This window comes from Oncorhynchus keta, chromosome 3 (genome assembly GCF_023373465.1).
Source record: "Oncorhynchus keta strain PuntledgeMale-10-30-2019 chromosome 3, Oket_V2, whole genome shotgun sequence".
NCBI lineage: Eukaryota > Metazoa > Chordata > Actinopteri > Salmoniformes > Salmonidae > Oncorhynchus > Oncorhynchus keta.
This window is the reverse complement of record NC_068423.1, coordinates 35000474-35012372: the sequence shown is the minus strand read 5'-3', so window position 1 is coordinate 35012372 and position 11899 is coordinate 35000474. Positions and strand designations below refer to the sequence as shown.

Genomic DNA, 11899 nt, shown 5'->3' with positions numbered 1-11899 from the left:
TCCCACTACAGAACAGACTACATCCCACTGCAGACAGACTACATCCCACTACAGAGCCCACTACATCCCACTACAGAGCAGACTACATCCCACTACAGTACAGACTACATCCCACTACAGAACAGACTACATCCCACTACAGTACAGACTACATCCCACTACAGAGCAGACTACATCCCACTACAGTACAGACTACATCCCACTACAGAACAGACTACATCCCACTACAGTACAGACTACATCCCACTACACACAGACTACATCCCACTACAGTACAGACTACATCCCACTACAGAACAGACTACATCCCACTACAGTACAGACTACATCCCACTACAGACAGACTACATCCCACTACAGTACAGACTACATCCCACTACAGTACAGACTACATCCCACTACAGAGCAGACTACATCCCACTACAGTACAGACTACATCCCACTACAGAACAGACTACATCCCACTACAGTACAGACTACATCCCACTACAGAACAGACTACATCCCACTACAGAACAGACTACATCCCACTACAGTACAGACTACATCCCACTACAGAGCAGACTACATCCCACTACAGTACAGACTACATCCCACTACAGTACAGACTACATCCCACTACAGTACAGACTACATCCCACTACAGAGCAGACTACATCCCACTACAGAGCAGACTACATCCCACTACAGTACAGACTACATCCCACTACAGAACAGACTACATCCCACTACAGTACAGACTACATCCCACTACAGAACAGACTACATCCCACTACAGACAGACTACATCCCACTACAGTACAGACTACATCCCACTACAGAACAGACTACATCCCACTACAGTACAGACTACATCCCACTACAGTACAGACTACATCCCACTACAGTACAGACTACATCCCACTACAGAGCAGACTACATCCCACTACAGAGCAGACTACATCCCACTACAGAGCAGACTACATCCCACTACAGTACAGACTACATCCCACTACAGAACAGACTACATCCCACTACAGTACAGACTACATCCCACTGCAGAGCAGACTACATCCCACTACAGTACAGACTACATCCCACTACAGAACAGACTACATCCCACTACAGAACAGACTACATCCCACTACAGTACAGACTCCATCCCACTACACACAGACTACATCCCAGTACAGTACAGACTCCATCCCACTACAGAACAGACTACATCCCACTGCAGAGCAGACTACATCCCTCTACAGAGCAGATTACATCCCACTGCAGAGCAGACTACATCCCACTACAGAGCAGACTACATCCCACTACAGAGCAGACTACATCCCACTACAGTACAGACTATATCCCACTTGTATATAGCCTGGTTACCAGTACTCATATATTATACATCTTATATAGCCTGGTCATCATTACTCATTGACTCTGTACTGATAACCCCTTGTATATAGCCTGGTTACCATTACTCATTGACTCTGTACTGATAACCCCTTGTATATAGCCTGGTTACCATTACTCATTGACTCTGTACTGATAACCCCTTGTATATAGCCTGGTTACCATTACTCATTGACTCTGTACTGATAACCCCTTGTATATAGCCTGGTTACCATTACTCATTGACTCTGTACTGATAACCCCTTGTATATAGCCTGGTTACCATTACTCATTGACTCTGTACTGATGACCCCTTGTATATAGCCTGGTTACCCTTTACTCATTGACTCTGTACTGATAACCCCTTGTATATAGCCTGGTTACCATTACTCATTGTCTCTGTACTGATAACCCCTTGTATATAGCCTGGTTACCATTACTCATTGTTTCTGTACTGATAACCCCTTGTATATAGCCTGGTTGCCATTACTCATTGACTCTGTACTGATAACCCCTTGTATATAGCCTGGTTACCATTACTTGTTGACTCTGTACTGATAACCCATTGTATATAGCCTGGTTACCATTACTCATCTATTATACATTTTATTATTACGTGTTTTTACGTGTTTTGCTTTTCTATAATTTCTCTATGTTCTTTCTCTCTTCGTTGTTGTGTAGGGTCAGTCAGCATTTGACTGTTTGTCCACTCCTGGTGTTTACTGGTGTTTAGGTGTTTACTGGTGTTTACTGGTGTTTACTGGTGTTTAGGTGTTTACTGGTGTTTACTGGTGTTTACTGGTGTTTAGGTGTTTACTGGTGTTTACTGGTGTTTAGGTGTTTACTGCTGTTTAGGTGTTTACTGGTGTTTAGGTGTTTACTGGTGTTTAGGTGTTTACTGGTGTTTAGGTGTTTACTGGTGTTTACTGGTGTTTAGGTGTTTACTGGTGTTTACTTGTGTTTACTGGTGTTTAGGTGTTTACTGGTGTTTAGGTGTTTACTGGTGTTTACTGGTGTTTAGGTGTTTAGGTGTTTACTGGTGTTTAGGTGTTTACTGGTGTTTACTGGTGTTTACTGGTGTTTACTGGTGTTTACTGGTGTTTATGTGTTTAGGTGTTTACTGGTGTTTAGGTGTTTACTGGTGTTTACTGGTGTTTACTGGTGTTTAGGTGTTTACTGGTGTTTAGGTGTTTACTGGTGTTTACTGGTGTTTACTGGTGTTTAGGTGTTTAGGTGTTTACTAGTGTTTACTGGTGTTTACTGGTGTTTAGGTGTTTACTGGTGTTTAGGTGTTTACTGGTGTTTATGTGTTTACTGGTGTTTACTGGTGTTTAGGTGTTTACTGGTGTTCAGGTGTTTACTGGTGTTTAGGTGTTTACTGGTGTTTACTGGTGTTTAGGTGTTTACTGGTGTTTAGGTGTTTACTGGTGTTTACTGGTGTTTACTGGTGTTTACTGGTGTTTAGGTGTTTACTGGTGTTTACTGGTGTTTAGGTATTTACTGGTGTGTAGGTGTTTACTGGTGTTTACTGGTGTTTACTGGTGTTTAGGTGTTTACTGGTGTTTACTGGTGTTTAGGTGTTTAGGTGTTTACTGGTGTTTAGGTGTTTACTGGTGTTTACTGGTGTTTACTGGTGTTTACTGGTGTTTATGTGTTTAGGTGTTTACTGGTGTTTAGGTGTTTACTGGTGTTTACGGGTGTTTACTGGTGTTTAGGTGTTTACGGGTGTTTAGGTGTTTACTGGTGTTTACTGGTGTTTACTGGTGTTTAGGTGTTTAGGTGTTTACTAGTGTTTACTGGTGTTTAGTGGTGTTTAGGTGTTTACTGGTGTTTAGGTGTTTACTGGTGTTTATGTGTTTACTGGTGTTTACTGGTGTTTAGGTGTTTACTGGTGTTTAGGTGTTTACTGGTGTTTAGGTGTTTACTGGTGTTTACTGGTGTTTAGGTGTTTACTGGTGTTTAGGTGTTTACTGGTGTTTACTGGTGTTTAGTGGTGTTTACTGGTGTTTAGGTGTTTACTGGTGTTTACTGGTGTTTAGGTGTTTACTGGTGTTTAGGTGTTTACTGGTGTTTACTGGTGTTTACTGGTGTTTAGGTGTTTACTGGTGTTTACTGGTGTTTAGGTGTTTACTGGTGTTTGCTGGTGTTTAGGTGTTTACTGGTGTTTAGGTGTTTACTGGTGTTTACTGGTGTTTAGGTGTTTACTGGTGTTTAGGTGTTTACTGGTGTTTACTGGTGTTTACTGGTGTTTAGGTGTTTACTGGTGTTCACTGGTGTTTACTGGTGTTTAGGTGTTTAGGTGTTTACTGGTGTTTACTGGTGTTTACTGGTGTTTACTGGTGTTTAGGTGTTTAGTGGTGTTTACTGGTGTTTAGGTGTTTAGGTGTTTACTGGTGTTTAGGTGTTTACTGGTGTTTACTGGTGTTTAGGTGTTTACTGGTGTTTAGGTGTTTACTGGTGTTTACTGGTGTTTACTGGTGTTTAGGTGTTTACTGGTGTTTACTGGTGTTTAGGTGTTTACTGGTGTTTACTGGTGTTTACTGGTGTTTAGGTGTTTACTGGTGTTTAGGTGTTTACTGGTGTTTACTGGTGTTTACTGGTGTTTAGGTGTTTACTGGTGTTTACTGGTGTTTACTGGTGTTTAGGTGTTTACTGGTGTTTACTGGTGTTTAGGTGTTTACTGGTGTTTAGGTGTTTACTGGTGTTTACTGGTGTTTACTGGTGTTTAGGTGTTTACTGGTGTTTACTGGTGTTTAGGTGTTTACTGGTGTTTACTGGTGTTTAGGTGTTTACTGGTGTTTAGGTGTTTACTGGTGTTTACTGGTGTTTACTGGTGTTTAGGTGTTTACTGGTGTTTACTGGTGTTTACTGGTGTTTAGGTGTTTACTGGTGTTTAGGTGTTTACTGGTGTTTACTGGTGTTTACTGGTGTTTAGGTGTTTACTGGTGTTTACTGGTGTTTACTGGTGTTTAGGTGTTTACTGGTGTTTACTGGTGTTTAGGTGTTTACTGGTGTTTAGGTGTTTACTGGTGTTTACTGGTGTTTACTGGTGTTTAGGTGTTTACTGGTGTTTACTGGTGTTTACTGGTGTTTAGGTGTTTACTGGTTTTTACTGGTGTTTAGGTGTTTATTCGTGTTTACTGGTGTTTAGGTGTTTACTGGTGTTTAGGTGTTTACTGGTGTTTACTGGTGTTTAGGTGTTTACTGGTGTTTACTGGTGTTTAGGTGTTTAGGTGTTTACTGGTGTTTACTGGTGTGTTTACTGGTGTTTAGGTGTTGACTGGTGTTTACTGGTGTTTAGGTGTTTACTGGTGTTTACTGGTGTTTACTGGTGTTTAGGTGTTTACTGGTGTTTAGGTGTTTACTGGTGTTTCAGTGTTAACTGGTGTTTACTGGAGTTTACTGGTGTTTAGGTGTTTACTGGTGTTTACTGGTGTTTAGGTGTTTACTGGTGTTTTGGTGTTTACTGGTGTTTAGGTGTTTACTGGTGTTTACTGGTGTTTAGGTGTTTACTGGTGTTTAGGTGTTTACTGGTGTTTACTGGTGTTTAGGTGTTTACTGGTGTTTAGGTGTTTACTGGTGTTTACTGTTGTTTACTGGTGTTTACTGGTGTTTACTGGTGCTTAGGTGTTTACTGGTGTTTAGGTGTTTACTGGTGTTTAGGTGTTTACTGGTGTTTAGGTGTTTAGGTGTTTACTGGTGTTTAGGTGTTTACTGGTGTTTCAGTGTTACTGGTGTTTACTGGTGTTTTACTGGTGTTTAGGTGTTTACTGGTGTTTACTGGTGTTTAGGTGTTTACTGGTGTTTTGGTGTTTACTGGTGTTTAGGTGTTTACTGGTGTTTACTGGTGTTTACTGGTGTTTACTGGTGTTTAGGTGTTTACTGGTGTTTACTGGTGTTTAGGTGTTTACTGGTGTTTAGGTGTTTACTGGTGTTTAGGTGTTTACTGGTGTTTACTGGTGTTTACTGGTGTTTACTGGTGTTTAGGTGTTTACTGGTGTTTAGGTGTTTACTGGTGTTTAGGTGTTTACTGGTGTTTACTGGTGTTTAGGTGTTTACTGGTGTTTACTGGTGTTTACTCGTGTGTACTTGTGTTTACTGGTGTTTACTGGTGTTTAGGTGTTTACTGGTGTTTACTGGTGTTTAGGTGTTTACTGGTGTTTACTGGTGTTTAGGTGTTTACTGGTGTTTACTGGTGTTTAGGTGTTTACTGGTGTTTACTGGTGTTTACTGGTGTTTAGGTGTTTACTGGTGTTTACTGGTGTTTAGGTGTTTAGGTGTTTACTGGTGTTTACTGGTGTTTACTGGTGTTTAGGTGTTTACTGGTGTTTTGGTGTTTACTGGTGTTTAGGTGTTTACTGGTGTTTAGGTGTTTACTGGTGTTTACTGGTGTTTACTGGTGTTTACTGGTGTTTACTGGTGTTTACTGGTGTTTACTGGTGTTTAGGTGTTTACTGGTGTTTAGGTGTTTACTGGTGTTTACTGGTGTTTACTGGTGTTTAGGTGTTTACTGGTGTTTACTGGTGTTTACTGGTGTTTACTGGTGTTTAGGTGTTTACTGGTGTTTAGGTGTTTACTGGTGTTTACTGGTGTTTAGGTGTTTACTGGTGTTTAGGTGTTTACTGGTGTTTACTGGTGTTTACTGGTGTTTACTGGTGTTTACTGGTGTTTAGGTGTTTACTGGTGTTTACTGGTGTTTACTGGTGTTTAGGTGTTGACTGATGTTTACTGGTGTTTAGGTGTTTACTGGTGTTTAGGTGTTTACTGGTGTTTAGGTGTTTACTGGTGTTTAGGTGTTTACTGGTGTTTAGTGTTTACTGGTGTTTACTGGAGTTTACTGGTGTTTAGGTGTTTACTGGTGTTTACTGGTGTTTAGGTGTTTACTGGTGTTTTGGTGTTTACTGGTGTTTAGGTGTTTACTGGTGTTTACTGGTGTTTAGGTGTTTACTGGTGTTTAGGTGTTTACTGGTGTTTACTGGTGTTTAGGTGTTTACTGGTGTTTAGGTGTTTACTGGTGTTTAGGTGTTTACTGGTGTTTACTGGTGTTTACTGGTGTTTACTGGTGTTTACTGGTGTTTATGTGTTTACTGGTGTTTACTGGTGTTTACTGGTGTTTACTGGTGTTTACTGGTGTTTACTGGTGTTTACTGGTGTTTACTGGTGTTTACTGGTGTTTAGGTGTTTACTGGTGTTTAGGTGTTTACTGGTGTTTAGGTGTTTACTGGTGTTTAGGTGTTTACTGGTGTTTAGGTGTTTACTGGTGTTTAGGTGTTTACTGGTGTTTACTGGTGTTTAGGTGTTTACTGGTGTTTAGGTGTTTACTGGTGTTTAGGTGTTTACTGGTGTTTACTGGTGTTTACTGGTGTTTAGGTGTTTACTGGTGTTTAGGTGTTTACTGGTGTTTAGGTGTTTACTGGTGTTTAGGTGTTTACTGGTGTTTAGGTGTTTACTGGTGTTTAGGTGTTTACTGGTGTTTAGGTGTTTACTGGTGTTTACTGGTGTTTACTGGTGTTTAGGTGTTTACTGGTGTTTACTGGTGTTTAGGTGTTTACTGGTGTTTAGGTGTTTACTGGTGTTTAGGTGTTTACTGGTGTTTAGGTGTTTACTGGTGTTTAGGTGTTTACTGGTGTTTACTGGTGTTTACTGGTGTTTACTGGTGTTTAGGTGTTTACTGGTGTTTAGGTGTTTACTGGTGTTTCAGTGTTAACTGGTGTTTACTGGTGTTTACTGGTGTTTAGGTGTTTACTGGTGTTTACTGGTGTTTAGGTGTTTACTGGTGTTTTGGTGTTTACTGGTGTTTAGGTGTTTACTGGTGTTTACTGGTGTTTAGGTGTTTACTGGTGTTTAGGTGTTTACTGGTGTTTACTGGTGTTTAGGTGTTTACTGGTGTTTAGGTGTTTAGGTGTTTAGGTGTTTAGGTGTTTAGGTGTTTACTGGTGTTTAGGTGTTTACTGGTGTTTACTGGTGTTTACTGGTGTTTACTGGTGTTTAGGTGTTTACTGGTGTTTACTGGTGTTTAGGTGTTTACTGGTGTTTAGGTGTTTACTGGTGTTTAGGTGTTTACTGGTGTTTAGGTGTTTACTGGTGTTTCAGTGTTAACTGGTGTTTACTGGAGTTTACTGGTGTTTAGGTGTTTACTGGTGTTTACTGGTGTTTAGGTGTTTACTGGTGTTTTGGTGTTTACTGGTGTTTAGGTGTTTACTGGTGTTTACTGGTGTTTAGGTGTTTACTGGTGTTTACAGGTGTTTACTGGTGTTTACTGGTGTTTAGGTGTTTACTGGTGTTTAGGTGTTTACTGGTGTTTAGGTGTTTACTGGTGTTTACTGTTGTTTACTGGTGTTTACTGGTGTTTACTGGTGTTTAGGTGTTTACTGGTGTTTAGGTGTTTACTGGTGTTTAGGTGTTTACTGGTGTTTACTGGTGTTTAGGTGTTTACTGGTGTTTAGGTGTTTACTGGTGTTTACTGGTGTTTACGTGTTTACTGTTGTTTACTGGTGTTTAGGTGTTTACTGGTTTTTACTGGTGTTTAGGTGTTTACTGGTGTTTAGGTGTTTACTGGTGTCTACTGGTGTTTAGGTGTTTACTGGTGTTTACTGGTGTTTAGGTGTTTACTGGTGTTTACTGGTGTTTACTGGTGTTTAGGTGTTTACTGGTGTTTACTGGTGTTTAGGTGTTTATTGGTGTTTACTGGTGTTTACTGGTGTTTACTGGTGTTTAGGTGTTTACTGGTGTTTAGGTGTTTACTGGTGTTTAGGTGTTTACTGGTGTTTACTGGTGTTTACTGGTGTTTACTGGTGTTTAGGTGTTTACTGGTGTTTACTGGTGTTTACTGGTGTTTACTGGTGTTTAGGTGTTTACTGGTGTTTAGGTGTTTACTGGTGTTTACTGGTGTTTACTGGTGTTTAGGTGTTTACTGGTGTTTACTGGTGTTTACTGGTGTTTACTGGTGTTTAGGTGTTTACTGGTGTTTAGGTGTTTACTGGTGTTTACTGGTGTTTAGGTGTTTACTGGTGTTTACTGGTGTTTACTGGTGTTTAGGTGTTTACTGGTGTTTACTGGTGTTTAGGTGTTTACTGGTGTTTAGGTGTTTACTGGTGTTTAGGTGTTTACTGGTGTTTAGGTGTTTACTGGTGTTTCAGTGTTAACTGGTGTTTACTGGTGTTTACTGGTGTTTAGGTGTTTACTGGTGTTTACTGGTGTTTAGGTGTTTACTGGTGTTTTGGTGTTTACTGGTGTTTAGGTGTTTACTGGTGTTTACTGGTGTTTACTGGTGTTTAGGTGTTTACTGGTGTTTAGGTGTTTACTGGTGTTTAGGTGTTTACTGGTGTTTAGGTGTTTACTGGTGTTTACTGGTGTTTATGTGTTTACTGGTGTTTACTGGTGTTTACTGGTGTTTTCTGGTGTTTACTGGTGTTTAGGTGTTTACTGGTGTTTAGGTGTTTAGGTGTTTACTGGTGTTTAGGTGTTTACTGGTGTTTAGGTGTTTACTGGTGTTTAGGTGTTTACTGGTGTTTACTGGTGTTTATGTGTTTACTGGTGTTTACTGGTGTTTACTGGTGTTTTCTGGTGTTTACTGGTGTTTACTGGTGTTTACTGGTGTTTACTGGTGTTTACTGGTGTTTAGGTGTTTACTGGTGTTTAGGTGTTTACTGGTGTTTAGGTGTTTACTGGTGTTTACTGGTGTTTACTGGTGTTTACTGGTGTTTACTGGTGTTTAGGTGTTTACTGGTGTTTACTGGTGTTTAGGTGTTTACTGGTGTTTACTGGTGTTTAGGTGTTTACTGGTGTTTACTGGTGTTTACTGGTGTTTACTGGTGTTTACTGGTGTTTAGGTGTTTACTGGTGTTTAGGTGTTTACTGGTGTTTAGGTGTTTACTGGTGTTTAGGTGTTTACTGGTGTTTACTGGTGTTTAGGTGTTTACTGGTGTTTAGGTGTTTACTGGTGTTTACTGTTGTTTACTGGTGTTTACTGGTGTTTAGGTGTTTACTGGTGTTTAGGTGTTTACTGGTGTTTAGGTGTTTACTGGTGTTTACTGGTGTTTAGGTGTTTACTGGTGTTTAGGTGTTTACTGGTGTTTAGGTGTTTACTGGTGTTTAGGTGTTTACTGGTGTTTACTGGTGTTTAGGTGTTTACTGGTGTTTACTGGTGTTTACTGGTGTTTAGGTGTTTAGGTGTTTACTGGTGTTTAGGTGTTTACTGGTGTTTACTGGTGTTTACTGGTGTTTACTGGTGTTTAGGTGTTTACTGGTGTTTAGGTGTTTACTGGTGTTTACTGGTGTTTACTGGTGTTTAGGTGTTTACTGGTGTTTAGGTGTTTACTGGTGTTTACTGGTGTTTACTGGTGTTTAGGTGTTTACTGGTGTTTACTGGTGTTTACTGGTGTTTACTGCGCATGTGTGGAATAAAATGTAATTTGATTAGAACACACTGCTACTGTCCTGTCTCAGTCTTAACCCACTATGAAGAGAGGCAACACATTCCCCTAAACGTTCTCCTCTGAAGTACCAACGTCCCCTCCCTCCTCTAGGCCGGAGATGTTCCACGTGACAGCCTTTAGATCAAGGACATTACAGAAAAGAGGTTCTCCTCTACTTGGTTACTGGCTAAACAGAAGCAGTGCCATCTATACATTCAGGGTCATTAGATCAGAAAACCGCTAAGCATGCTGGATAATGTGCCGTCTGTCAGTGCTGTGGGATTAGAGCAGTTTAGTACAGAGGTCCGTGTAATGGCACAGCTGTAGGTTTTCACAGACAACATCACGTTAGTAGGTCTGTTTTAGGACAGATTAAGCACATTTGGAAAGTATTCAGACACCTTGACTTTTTCCACATGTTGTTACGTTACAGACTCATCAATCTACACTCAATACCCAATGTTGACAAAGAGAAAACTGATTTCTTTAGAAATGTTTGTTAATTTATTAAAAATATAAAACAGAAGTACCTTTTTTTACATAAGTATTCAGACCCTTTGCTATGAGACTCAGGTACAACCTGTGGTAAATTCAATTGATTGGACATGATTTGGAAAGGCACACACCTGTCTATATAAAGGTCCCACAGTTGACAGTGCATGTCAGAGCAAAAACCAAGTCATGAGGTCGAAGGAATTGTCCGTAGAGCTCAGAGACAGGATTGTGTCGAGGCACAGATCTGGGTGAAAGGAACAAAACATTACTGCAGCATTGAAGGTCCCCAAGAACACAGTGGCCTCCATCATTCTGCAGCATTGAAGGTCCCCAAGAACACAGTGGCCTCCATCATTCTGCAGCATTAAAGGTCCCCAAGAACACAGTGGCCTCCATCATTCTGCAGCATTAAAGGTCCCCAAGAACACAGTGGCCTCCATCATTCTGCAGCATTGAAGGTCCCCAGAACACAGTGGCCTCCATCATTCTGCAGCATTAAAGGTCCCCAAGAACACAGTGGCCTCCATCATTCTGCAGCATTAAAGGTCCCCAAGAACACAGTGGCCTCCATCATTCTGCAGCATTAAAGGTCCCCAAGAACACAGTGGCCTCCATCATTCTGCAGCATTGAAGGTCCCCCAGAACACAGTGGCCTCCATCATTCTGCAGCATTGAAGGTCCCCAAGAACACAGTGGCCTCCATCATTCTGCAGCATTAAAGGTCCCCAAGAACACAGTGGCCTCCATCATTCTGCAGCATTGAAGGTCCCCAAGAACACAGTGGCCTCCATCATTCTGCAGCATTAAAGGTCCCCAAGAACACAGTGGCCTCCATCATTCTGCAGCATTAAAGGTCCCCAAGAACACAGTGGCCTCCATCATTCTGCAGCATTAAAGGTCCCCAAGAACACAGTGGCCTCCATCATTCTGCAGCATTAAAGGTCCCCAAGAACACAGTGGCCTCCATCATTCTGCAGCATTAAAGGTCCCCAAGAACACAGTGGCCTCCATCATTCTGCAGCATTAAAGGTCCCCAAGAACACAGTGGCCTCCATCATTCTGCAGCATTAAAGGTCCCCAAGAACACAGTGGCCTCCATCATTCTGCAGCATTAAAGGTCCCCAAGAACACAGTGGCCTCCATCATTCTGCAGCATTGAAGGTCCCCAAGAACACAGTGGCCTCCATCATTCTGCAGCATTAAAGGTCCCCAAGAACACAGTGGCCTCCATCATTCTGCAGCATTGAAGGTCCCCAAGAACACAGTGGCCTCCATCATTCTGCAGCATTAAAGGTCCCCAAGAACACAGTGGCCTCCATCATTCTGCAGCATTGAAGGTCCCCCAGAACACAGTGGCCTCCATCATTCTGCAGCATTGAAGGTCCCCAAGAACACAGTGGCCTTCATCATTCTGCAGCATTAAAGGTCCCCAAGAACACAGTGGCCTCCATCATTCTGCAGCATTAAAGGTCCCCAAGAGAACAGTGGCCTCCATCATTCTGCAGCATTGAAGGTCCCCAAGAGAACAGTGGCCTCCATCATTCTGCAGCATTAAAGGTCCCCAAGAACACAGTGGCCTCCATCATTCTGCAGCATTGAAGGTCCCCAAGAACACAGTG

The 11899-nt window shown here is 41.5% G+C and overlaps 1 long non-coding RNA gene across 5 annotated transcripts; it reads left to right on the top strand.

Moving 5' to 3' along the window:
* The first annotated feature begins 10369 nt into the window (after positions 1–10369).
* Positions 10370–11671, top strand: LOC127913523 (uncharacterized). Of its 5 annotated transcripts, none has more exons than XR_008085874.1 (4): positions 10370–10738; positions 10782–10913; positions 11002–11441; positions 11486–11671. It is a non-coding gene; the product is annotated as an uncharacterized LOC127913523 (long non-coding RNA). The 5 variants fall into 5 exon arrangements; XR_008085873.1 differs by having other exon boundaries at positions 11002–11485; positions 11530–11671; XR_008085872.1 differs by having other exon boundaries at positions 10782–10869; positions 10958–11671.
* The last annotated feature ends 228 nt before the right edge of the window (positions 11672–11899 follow it).